Source organism: Schistocerca cancellata, chromosome 2 (genome assembly GCF_023864275.1).
Source record: "Schistocerca cancellata isolate TAMUIC-IGC-003103 chromosome 2, iqSchCanc2.1, whole genome shotgun sequence".
NCBI lineage: Eukaryota > Metazoa > Arthropoda > Insecta > Orthoptera > Acrididae > Schistocerca > Schistocerca cancellata.
The window spans coordinates 421939493-421951261 of record NC_064627.1 but is presented as its reverse complement, the minus strand read 5'-3'; the positions used below and the strand labels follow the sequence as shown (position 1 = coordinate 421951261).

The window sequence follows — 11769 nt, the reverse complement described above, 5'->3', positions numbered from 1 at the left end:
TAGAGGATATCCGAGTTTTTCTCTGAGGAAATTGTAACTCTTCTGCGAAAGAGCACGTAAAGTGATAGACTTACAAATGTCCTCTTTGTCCCATCTAACCCGTTTTGAACCATGCAACAAACTTCTAATTTGATTGGGTGAAAATATTTTGCCCAGTATTCGATTAGTTTCACGAGACACAAGTTCCTTTTTATTAAATTCTTCTTCGTGCAGACGTCGTTTCATTGAGGACAGCTGACCTCTAAGATCTTTATTACGTGCTCGCAATTGCATGCACATGTTCCTTAGATGAGCATTTCTCCTCTGTAGTAACGTTACAGAATTCTGTAAAGTGACTTTATGTGGATCACTACAAAGAACTTCATCTGTAAATGTATACTTCTCAACATTCCTCTTCAATGGTGAGAGCTTCTTTAAAGTCTCTAGGCTTCTTCTACGAATTTCACACCGAGCGAGGTGGTGCAGTGGTTAGCACACTGGACTCGCATTCGGGAGGACGACGGTTCAATCCCGTCTCCAGCCATCCTGATTTAGGTTTTCCGTGATTTCCCTAAATCGTTTCAGGCACATGCCGGGATGGTTCCTTTGAAAGGGCACGGCCGATTTCCTTCCCCATCCTTCCCTAACCCGAGCTTGCGCTCCGTCTCTAATGACCTCGCTGTCGACGGGACGTTAAAAAACACTAACCACTTCTACGAATTTCACGTTTGTTAAAACGTTCTTTCCTTTCTTCTATTGCAATCGGTGTGTTATCACTGGCGCTACTACCACAAGGCAAATTGCAAGACGGATACGCATCGCTCTTAAGAACTAGTTTCCGCGATAAATTTAACAGTTCTTAACGTTTAAGTCCCGGATATAGTCCGTTTCCTTGAAATGACGAGAGCATATTCTTGCGTTCCCTACGTTCACAGGATCTTTCCTAAAGCATTTTGAAAGCCAAACCTTTTGCAGACTTTCATCACGTGGGAAACAATGCAACACTATTTCAGACCCTTTTGTACTGCGATTGTGAGAATTACAGCCAACAACAGCACAACCTGGCATTGCTTCCACACACTCAAATACTTCGGACAAACACTCACTGCACAAAGATAACCAAACGGAAACGACAACATGCACGAAACACAACACGGACGAACCACGACAACACAAAGCTCAGACGTACACTTCGCGCGCGCCAAGAGCTGTTCCTTAGTGAAGTCATGCGCAGAACATCAGAAACGGGTTTGCTTGTGCGCAGCAGTTACTGCTCCCTCGTGTGCGGCACCAAATGTCGACAAGCAAGTCGCGCAATTCCCGTACATTAAATTGTCATCCCGGATCTGGCGACCAACAGCGTCCCAGATGTGTCCATCGGGTTCATGATAGTCCTCAAACCACATTAGAACGATTCCGGTTTTGGACACGGACAGTTGTAGTGCTGCAAGATTCCAGCGCCGTCGGGAAAGACATCAGCCGGCCGCGGTGGCCGTGCGGTTCTGGCGCTGCAGTCCGGAACCGCGGGACTGCTACGGTCGCAGGTTCGAATCCTGCCTCGGGCATGGGTGTGTGTGATGTCCTTAGGTTAGTTAGGTTTAAGTAGTTCTAAGTTCTAGGGGACTTATGACCTAAGATGTTGAGTCCCATAGTGCTCAGAGCCATTTGAATCATTTTTTTGAAAGACATCAAGCACGAAGGGGGCAGGTGGTCCACAAAAATGTCCATGTAGTTCACAGTGTCATTCTTGCTTCGATTGTTACCAAAGCTCGCGTGTAAGCTGAGGTGAGTGTCCCCTCTAGTACAATACTGTCTTCACCTACGTCCGTGGCAAGGCGTATGTTTCGAATAACCGTTCACCTGCATGACGGCGCGTATGGACACGACCAACGACTTGGTGTGCCAAGAATCATGTTTCATCTGACCAAACGACCTGTATCCATCGACAAAGCGTCCAATGATCACATGCCCACGCAGTCGTAATTGACGATGTTGCTGGTTCAACATGTGAACACGTAGGGGTCTTTTACGAAGTTCCACGTCCAGCGATGTGCGCTGAACGATGTGCTGTGGAACACATACCTGTACAAGCATTGTACTCTGTCGTCATATCTGCTAAAGATCGCCGCCTTTCCTGCTTTACGCAGTGGACAAACCTCCGACATCAACGTTCTGTGATGAGGCGTTGACGTCCAACACTTTTTCGTCTACTCGTGGTTCACCGTACTTCATTCGCTTTCCATAGCTGCTCCCGACTGTCGCATGCGAACGGTCGGCCAGCTTCGCTGCTTCCAGAATGTTCGTTCCCAGGTGGCGGCACTTTGTCAAAGTCTGATATGTCAATGGATTTCTCCATTTGTGGCCCGTATCACCGTTAGAAAAATATCCCATTCTTCTTCTTCATTTTTATTATTCTTTTCCCCAAAGCCACGTCACTCCTTCGGTTGTATCTGATTTTCGGTAGCAGGTTAGAGATACTCGTACATCTTGACGCCGTCAGTTTCCATTGGAGAATCTTGTTCTGTAAAACTTGTTTCTGTTGAAATTGAACATTTCGGGCTAGGGCCCAGGAGGAGCTCCCATAAAGAATTTTCGCTTAGACTGTTGTCTTATAGAGTCTTATTTTTGTTGCTTGGTCAGATATTGACGCAAGAATAGTGTAATGAGTATCCTTGCCTTTCGCATGCTGTATTTTTCAGGTCTTGTACGTGTCGGTGCAAGAGTGTTAGTTATCTAAGGTTAGGTTAGGTTAGTGTTGTTTAATGTCCCGTCGACAATGAGGTCATTAGAGACGGAGCGCAAGCTCGGGTTAGGGAAGGATGGAGAAGGAAATCGGCCGTGCCCTTTCAAAGGAACCATCCCAGCATTTGCCTGAAACGATTTAGGGAAATCACGGAAAACCTAAATCAGGATGGCTGGAGACGGGATTGAACCGTCGTCCAGTGTGCTAACCACTGCGCCACCTCGCTCGGTGTTAGTTATCTAATGTCACTCTCAAGTACTTTATAGTCGAGTTCCATCGTATGTCTTCACTTAGGATATTTTTTACTTAAATATATCGCTGTAGTTTTGTCCGGGTTAATTTTGATGTTTTTTCTGCACTGTTCCATCATGTGATCAAGTAGTGTCTGTAGTCATCTGAATTCTGACGTTCGAGTTTGATGTCTTCCACTTGTAAAATAAGAAGTGTCACCTGCGAATTCTGCTAACTGTAAATTTACTATCGTTGGGATATCCTTGACGTATATGGTAAACAAGAGAGGCGACAAAACCGATCCTTGCTGAACTCTGGCCTGCATTATTCTTGCCTCGAATCGGGATCCTTCTGTCTGCAATTCCAGTTTCCTGTTGGTGAGAAAACTTGCGATGAGTTTTATTTATGATGAAGTTTTCTCGGGTTATCAGTGAGTCAAGGCTTCGTTCTGCGGCAACGTTTCGACAAGTTTCCTACTCGTCATCCTCAGGTGAAGTGAGTTTCCCTGAAGATAGCGAGTAGGAAACTTGTCGAAACATTGCTGCAGGACGAAGTCTTGACTCGCTTTGTCTGAAGATGACGAGTAGGAAACTTGTCGAAATGTTGGAGCAGAACGACGCCTTGACTCGCCTGATAAGACGAGAAAACTTCATCATCGAGATTCCCCGAGAAATCTAGCATTCCCATATAAGTTTTATACAGCTGTCTGGCATCATTTCTTGTTCCTTCATTTGTCTTACCAAGTTCTCTCGTCAGACTTTGTTGTAAACCATTTTCACGACAAGAAAGGCAGCTACGAACGAGGTTGTCATGCTAAAGGTTTTCGTTCCGTATTCCGTTCTTCTTGGGACTTGGAGATCTGTTGGATCCGTATTGTTAGGATCTGATAGTTCCATCTTAGGTCAATATATCTTGAAGTCTATCTTAAAACATTCTGCCAGAAGTTTTGTCAGGACTACTCAGTAGTCTGATCAGTCGGTGGTTCGCTGGTTTAGTTAAATCTCTTCTAAGTTTTGGGATAGATATGACATGCGCAATTTTCTACTTATCTAGGAAATATCGGTTGATCATACAGCTATTGTAGAGTTTGGTTAATAAGATGATTGGTTTCCTTGGCAACCTCTGGAGCTAATTGTTACTTATGGCATCTGGGCCAGGACTTTGACGTTATCTAGATTTTTAAAAATAGTCCTTACTTCACTGGATATTTTCACGTGGGATGTGTGTGTGGTCTTTTACCTGACTAATCGTTGTGCTGTTTGGTTGACGGTGAATTCGTATTCTGTTTCATCGATACTGATGTCTTCATGTAATAGTTTGTTTTGATTTTTGTACTTCTCTGCAAAGGCTTGTGCTTTTACTATGGGTTCGTTCCTTAGTCGGTCTCTAGTGGTTATTTCTGAGTGTTCTTTCCTCAGAGTCTTCTGGTGAATTGCCATTCGTCTCTTGCTTGTAGGACATATTCCACCATATTATGCTCCCAATTTCCTGTTTTACGTTCCATTAGGCGTCTTCATAGCTGACCTTCCAGTCTGTCAGTTTCCCATTCTCCTCACTACACTTACTGTGTCACGTGCGTGCAACACCACCAGGAGGAGTCCAGCTTGTAGTGGACAGTGTCATAATGTTTTATCTCATCAGTGTATCCTATGTGTTACACAGCCAATTTCATCACCACTCTCAGAGTCCCTTTCCATATGGCCAGGACTCTGAGATTATTTACTTACATACTAGCTTTTACCTGCCGCTGCACTCACATAGCCGGCCGCGGTGGCCGTGCGGTTCTGGCGCTGCAGTCCGGAACCGCGGGACTGCTACGGTCGCAGGTTCGAATCCTGCCTCGGGCATTGGTGTGTGTGATGTCCTTAGGTTAGTTAGGTTTAAGTAGTTCTAAGTTCTAGGGGACTTATGACCTAAGATGTTGAGTCCCATAGTGCTCAGAGCCATTTGAACCATTTTTTTTTTTTTTTTTTTTTTGCACTCACATATCAGTAGTTTAGTTGCAATGACTGACCATGAGTAACTAAGCTATTGTACACATTATAGCGGCAGCTGCCCTAATGTGTCGGCCTGTTCTGATAGCGTAGCTCCTAATGTGCGCCGTCTCCCAAGTGCCCCAATGTCCAACGATGAAACATGCACAGAATCGCAGCCGAGTGGTGCGTGCAGAGGGATATGGCCACCTATACATTATACAGCATGTACGTTATGCAACAAATTTAATTATTTTAGCAAGGTTTACGACCACTGATGTAAAAAAAGATAAAAAAAAGATGTTCCATTCCTTACTTTGCCATCTTGTGGGTTTTTTTTGGGGGGGGGGGGAGAGTAGGCTATGTTCTTTATCAGGATTCAAACAGTCTGCATTCCGGATTTCGTCGAAATCATTTCAGCGGTTTAGTCTTTTAGTCGTGGAAACATAACCGACGGAATTACTTTCGCATTTAATAACAGAAGCATGGATTAAACGCGTTGGACATTATATAAACATTGTCTTCTAGCTGTTACCCATGGCTGCACTCACATATCAGTTAAACGATATGAAATGTGCGTATGACTGCATTTGCCAGGAGACCTCGTTACAGATGTTGGAACACTTGGTGCAAGTCTTTTCATTTGACGAAACTTCTGCGATTTGCATGTCGATGATGATGGAATGATGATTAAGACAAACTCATAAACACACGGGCAGAGAAAATTCAAACCAGAGGGAATCGAACGTGGGACCCCGCGACCAAGGATCAGCAACACTAACCACATGACCACAAGATGTTGACACATATGAGTAGTTCTATTATGACAGATGATGACGATACTGAAATAAAATGTGCACTTTGTGAAATTTTTAAATAGTGTTAAACTGACGCAAAAAGGAAATAAATAATTTGTAGTCTGGTGTAGCGTAAATTTTATGACATTTGTTCATGTAATAAGGTCAGCTGCCCTTACGTGTCTGCCTCCTAAACATGGCTGCTCACGCATGTCATAATCAAATGCAGCTTAGCTAAAAGCCTCCTGTGCTCTACATGTAAGGGTATGACATCTTTCTGTTCGTCGTCTAGTCCTTAAGCGTCTCAGAAGCTACACACATCAAAAAAAGTTTTGTATCACCCCGGTTCCCAGAACTCTGGAAGATAGACGTTGACTGGGGGTATTGTATCACAGACACAGTCCCTTTGACTGTTCAGAGATTGACTAAACCCGCCCAAAGCTGTAAACAACCATGCACGAGCAGCGCCTATTGGATGCATGGGGTCCGCAAGCCGATCAATTCCAGTCATTCCAGCAGGAAGGAGGTACACAGCTCGGTTTGTCTGTAGTTCAATCATGCTTAGGTGGTCAATACCACTGTTCGATCACGTCCGCATTGTTACTTTGTGCCAGGACGGGCTCTCAACAAGGAAAGTGTCCAGGCCTCTAGGAATGAACCAAAGCGATGTTATTCGGACATGGAAGAGGTATTACTGCAGTGGATGAACGCTACCTACGGATCATGGCTCGAAGGAACCCTGACAGCCACGCCACTATGTTTTATAATGCTTTTCGTGCAGTCACGGAACGTCGTGTTACGACTCAAACTGTGCGCAATAGGCTGCATGATGCGCAACTTCCCTCCCGACGTTCATGGCGAGGTCCAACTTTGCAAGCTCGACAGCATGCAATGCAGTATAGCGAGTGCATAAAGGTGAGGTTCCCTGCTGGTGGTCATGGAAGGCGCCGTAACGGCTGTACGTTACGTGAATACCATCCTCCGACCGATAGTGCAACCATATCGGCAGCATATTGGCGAGGCATTCGTCTTCATGAACGACAAATCGCGCTCCCATCGTGCACATCCTGTGAATGACTTCCTTCAGGATAACGACGTCGCTCGACTAGAGTGGCCGTCATATTCTCCAGAGATGAGCCCTATCGGACATGCCTGGGATATATTGAAAAGGGCTGTTTATGGACGACGCGACCCACCAACCGCTCTGAGAGATCTACGCCGAATCTCCGTTGAGGAATGGGATAATCAGGACGAACAGTGCCTTGATGAACTTCTGAATATTGTGACACGGCGAATACAGGCGTGCATCCATGCAAGAAGACGTGCTACTGGGTATTAGAAGTACTGGTGTATACAGCAATCTGGACCACCACCTCTGAAGATCTCACTGTATGATGGCACAGCATGCAATGTGTGGTTTTCATGAGCAATAAAAAGGGCGGAAATGATGATTATGTTGATCGCTATTTCAATTTTATATACAGGTTCCGGAACTCTCGGAACCGAGGTGATGCAAAAATTTTTTAATGTGTGTAAAAGAGACGCGTGACGCTCAGAGGCTAAAATGCGAGTAGCTTGCGACTGACACGAGTATGGAGGTATTGATTAAACATGTTGAGGATTGTATAAGCAAGGCATTCATTGCGTTGAAATGGAGTAGGTAGTACACATCAAACAATAAAAGCATTTATACAAATCGCGCTCCCATCGTGCACATCTTGTGAATGACTTCCTTCAGGATAACGACGTCGCTCGACTAGAGTGGCCGTCATATTCTCCAGAGATGAGCCCTACCGGACACAAAAAAAAAAAAAAAAAAAAAGTGGTCGTAAACCTTGCTAAAATAATTAAATTTGTTGCATAACGTACACGCTGTATAATGTATAGGCGGCCATATCCTCCCTCTGCACGCACCACTCGGCAGCGATTCGGTGCATGTTTCATCGTTGGACATTGGGGCACTTGGGAGACGGCCCACATTAGGAGCTACGCTACCAGAACAGGCCGACACATGAGGGCAGCTGCCGCTATAATGCGTACAATAGCTTAGTTACTCATGGTCAGTCATTACAACTAAACTACTGATATGTGAGTGCAGCTGCAGGTAAGTTCAAAAGTCAAAGAGCAAATAGCCTCTTCAAAGAGTGATTCTTGTTCTATGCTTCGCATTATATTCTTCAAATCACAAGTATCTTGTACTATAAAGTTTCTTGTACTTATAAAGTAGCCTACGTTTTTCCTCGGCGTTCAAGCTATCTCCATATCAAATTTCACCAAAATCGTTTCAGCGATTGAATCTTGAAAGCGTAACAGACAGAGTTACTTTCACTTTTATAATATTAAGTGTAGCAGTATGAATTTATTGCTATATCATCAAGATATCCTCTCTTGTAATCCTGCTGCACGTCATTTGACACAAAAGTCGAATTATACAGGATGTCTCTCCTAAGAGTCGTCAGGCGCGTTTTCTCTTGTGTTCGGGCATGTATTAACAGTTTTGTTTTTGCCTTGTCTAGATGGAGTCGACACAAACAAATAGTGCTTATCGTCCTTCATGGACGCGCTCTTTTGGCGGAAAGTGTCAGTTTGTTTCCCGTTGCAAACAAAATTATTTTTATAGCGTAAAATTCCGGTTTCAAAATCATTTTCTTTCTAACTGGAAACCGACGCTTCCCTTCGACGCTGGGCGTCGCATGAAAGTCGCGATATGCATTATTTGTTTGGTCGTCTCTATCTAGAAAATTCAAAAACAAAACAGTTAAAGCCTGCCGGAACCTTGTATAAGGGACAGTCAAGTGAAAATGAGACAGATGGAAAAATGATAAGTGAACTGTTCATTATTTCAAAAGTAATCACCTTAAATGGTAACATATTCATCCCACTGTGAGGTAATGCTTTCTTGGAAAAATTCTCACGGTTGGCAGCGTTGTAGAAACAACCAGGACAACGTGTGGGTGCGCACGTATGTTGTAAAGGCTGTTTCGACCGGGCTGTTCAAGTTTCGGTAGGAAACCCTCACACATTCTGCATACACTCCCCACTCCTGCCATGTGAATTCTATGTTTTGGGGGCCCTGCAGAAATACATTCGAGGCTGTCGATTTGCTTCGAAGTGGTGCACGCCTGGGTACTATCATGGCTCCATTTGCAACCATCAACATTTTTCCGTCAAGGCATTGGCTGTCTTGTCTCGCAGTGGGATAAATGCATTCACAGTTATGGCTATCACTTTTGAAATAATAAACAGTTTACTTACTTTTTCCATCTGTCTCGTTTTCATTTGACTGTCCCTTTCATTATATTACACTATTGTTCAAATTATAATTATAAAGTTGCCGGCCTCTGTGGCCGAGTGGTTCTAGGCCCTTCAGTCTGGAACCGCTCTACTGCTACGGTCGAATGCTGCCTCGGGCATGGATGTGTGTGATGTCCTTAGATTAGTTAGGTTTAAGTAGTTCTAAGTTCTAGGGGACTGATGACTTCAGATGTTAAGTCCCTTAGTGCTTAGAGCCATTTGAATAATTATAAAGATACTTATAGAGAAGCAAAACGTTTGACTCAACATAATGAGTACATTGAAATGGGATGATAGGAAATGAAATTTGTATAAACCCATACCAACTAAAAAAAAGACTTCAAGAGTCTTACAAATTGTGCATCCCAGTCTAATTGCTGTGTAATTCAAAAAGAAAGAATAGTTTTTAATTGTTTATTACAGACAAACTGTAGAAGAAAGAAACACATTGCACATGTCACTGGATAGAGGAATGATTTGACACAGCTGTGCTGTTCTCTGTTTGTAGCAACAGTACCACAAGAGTAAATATCTTGTGTGTTAGAACTTGCGGGAACTCAATCCATCGTTCAATTGCAAAGTGCATTACGCCGTCGATTTATGACTGGCAAACAAAATTCTTGGAAATTGGTTACACATGCAAATGGAAGAGCACTGGTCGGCCACGCACGTCTGATGAAAATGTCGAGCGTATCCGAGATGCTTTCACACGGTGCTCTCAGAAGTTCACAGGACGGCCATTCCAGGAACTTCAACTTCCTCAGAGAACGGTGTGGGGTGTTCTGAAACGACGCCTGCATATGAAGCCTTATAAGTTGCGGCTAGTGCAGTAACTGCGTCCCGGCGACCATAACACAAGGCACGAATTTTGCATTATAGGTCTCCAGGATGTGGCAGAGATAACTTTTTCCGAACGACTCATCTTTTCGGACGAATCGACCTTTCATTTATCGTGTAAAGTAAACCGCCGTAATGCAAAAATTTGGGGGTCACAAAATCCTGCCGTCGTCGTAGAACATAAAAGAGACTCGCGCAAACTAACTGATCTCGTTTCTGTTCACAAAGTTTATGGACCTTACTTTTTTGCGGAGGAAACTGTGACAGGAGTGTCATACCTGGACATGCTGCAAAACTAGTTGTTTCCTCAGCTTCACGATTTCAATTATTTCATTTTCATGCATGACGGCGCCCCGCCTCACTTTTACGTTGAGTCTCGGCTTCATCTTAACAACGCCATCCCACAACGTCGAATTGAAAGAGATGGATAACAAAACGTTGTTCTTTGCTTTTGGCCTCCCAAGTCACTAGACCTGACACCTTGCAACTCTTTCTGTGGGGATACATAACAGAGTCTTTGTCCCAGCTATGGCAGCTGCTCTTCAAGAGCTGAGAATTCCTCGAGCAGCGCATGTTAAGTCTATGGTATAGTGTCTGTGCGAACCTTAATCTACCAATTGGTATGGGAAATGTGTTTCTATTTTTCATAGTTCATTCACAATAAACAATTGAAGTCTGTTCTTTCCTTTAGAGGCACCCAGTATTACGTACCTCATCCACTCGGTACCCTGTTATTACGTGTCACGACAAAGCTCGAGTTTTGTATGTCCGTGTGGTTTATAGTTACTATAATTCTGATAGTAAATTCTACACACTGTGTACATAACACTGTGCACAAAACAGTCAATCAGATACGTTAGTAACTCTCCAAAAAGAACCTGCACTCCAACATAAGTGGACAAATTAATACTGTATGCTCGGACTACACAGTCACAGATTTCTCATTATCATTTTCCAATTTTAAATAAATATCGCGGGGAAGAACCGTACATAAGACTTTTCATGCCTTGGTTGGGTTTAAGTATTTCAACAGCAGCCTTTCCCTGATATTAGGAAATGTGCTAGGAGCTTTTCTAGATTTTGCTGGTCGTGTGATATAATACACAACAAACATTATGTTACTTTATTGCCAGCTGTTTCAGTTATTGTTGAATAACGCATTTCAAATCGCTATCTCCCGGAAAGCCTATCACTCTCAAAAATCACTTTAGACCCTAAATCGTACCTGTGTTCCATAGTTTATTTGTTCCAATGTTCCTCTCACTGTGGGTTAGCACGTAATGATGAAATATCCTCTAACTTCGTGCTGCTTCTATTACGTAATCCAAGGGAGTGTTAAATCGAGCAACCAGGTTCGTCAGCGAAAACTTTTCACGTTACAGAATTCAGTTTTCTTCCTGCTATCACATATTTCAGCGCCAGCTCCATCCAGCAACAGATGTACACACAACTTCGCTCCCTTGGTGAATATCAAAACTCTCCTAATTCTGTTCAGTCGTAGTTAGAGTATACCGACTTTATCACACAATTGAGAGGTTATATAAGGGAATTCTCTGCAGAAGTTTGAAAAAATGGTTATTTTGCAACGAACACAACTCCTCTCTCTTCATTTAAAAACGTAGCTTCCATGCCTATTTATTGGTTTAATTATCGAATGAAACAAGTTTACTGTTACCGGTCACAGTTTATTTATTCCACATGAAGTTTCAGAGCTTTGAATCCCCATCATTAGGTGGGTTTATACATGGTAATAAGACATGGGTGTTGTGTTACGACTTTGGGTTTACTTGTGGCACTACTTAGTGGAGAAAGAAACACTGTTTCAGAACACGGCCCTGTGGAGGTCTTTGGTTAAAAACTAAACGCAAATGTAAATGTGAAAATTAAAAAAACTAAAATAGAATATCTACAGTTG

The 11769-nt window shown here is 43.3% G+C and overlaps 1 non-coding gene across 1 annotated transcript; it reads left to right on the top strand.

Annotated features, from left to right (window-relative positions):
* The first annotated feature begins 450 nt into the window (after window positions 1–450).
* Window positions 451–523, top strand: Trnaa-cgc (transfer RNA alanine (anticodon CGC)). The gene has a single exon. It is a non-coding gene; the product is annotated as a tRNA-Ala (tRNA).
* Window positions 524–11769: the final 11246 nt, after the last annotated feature.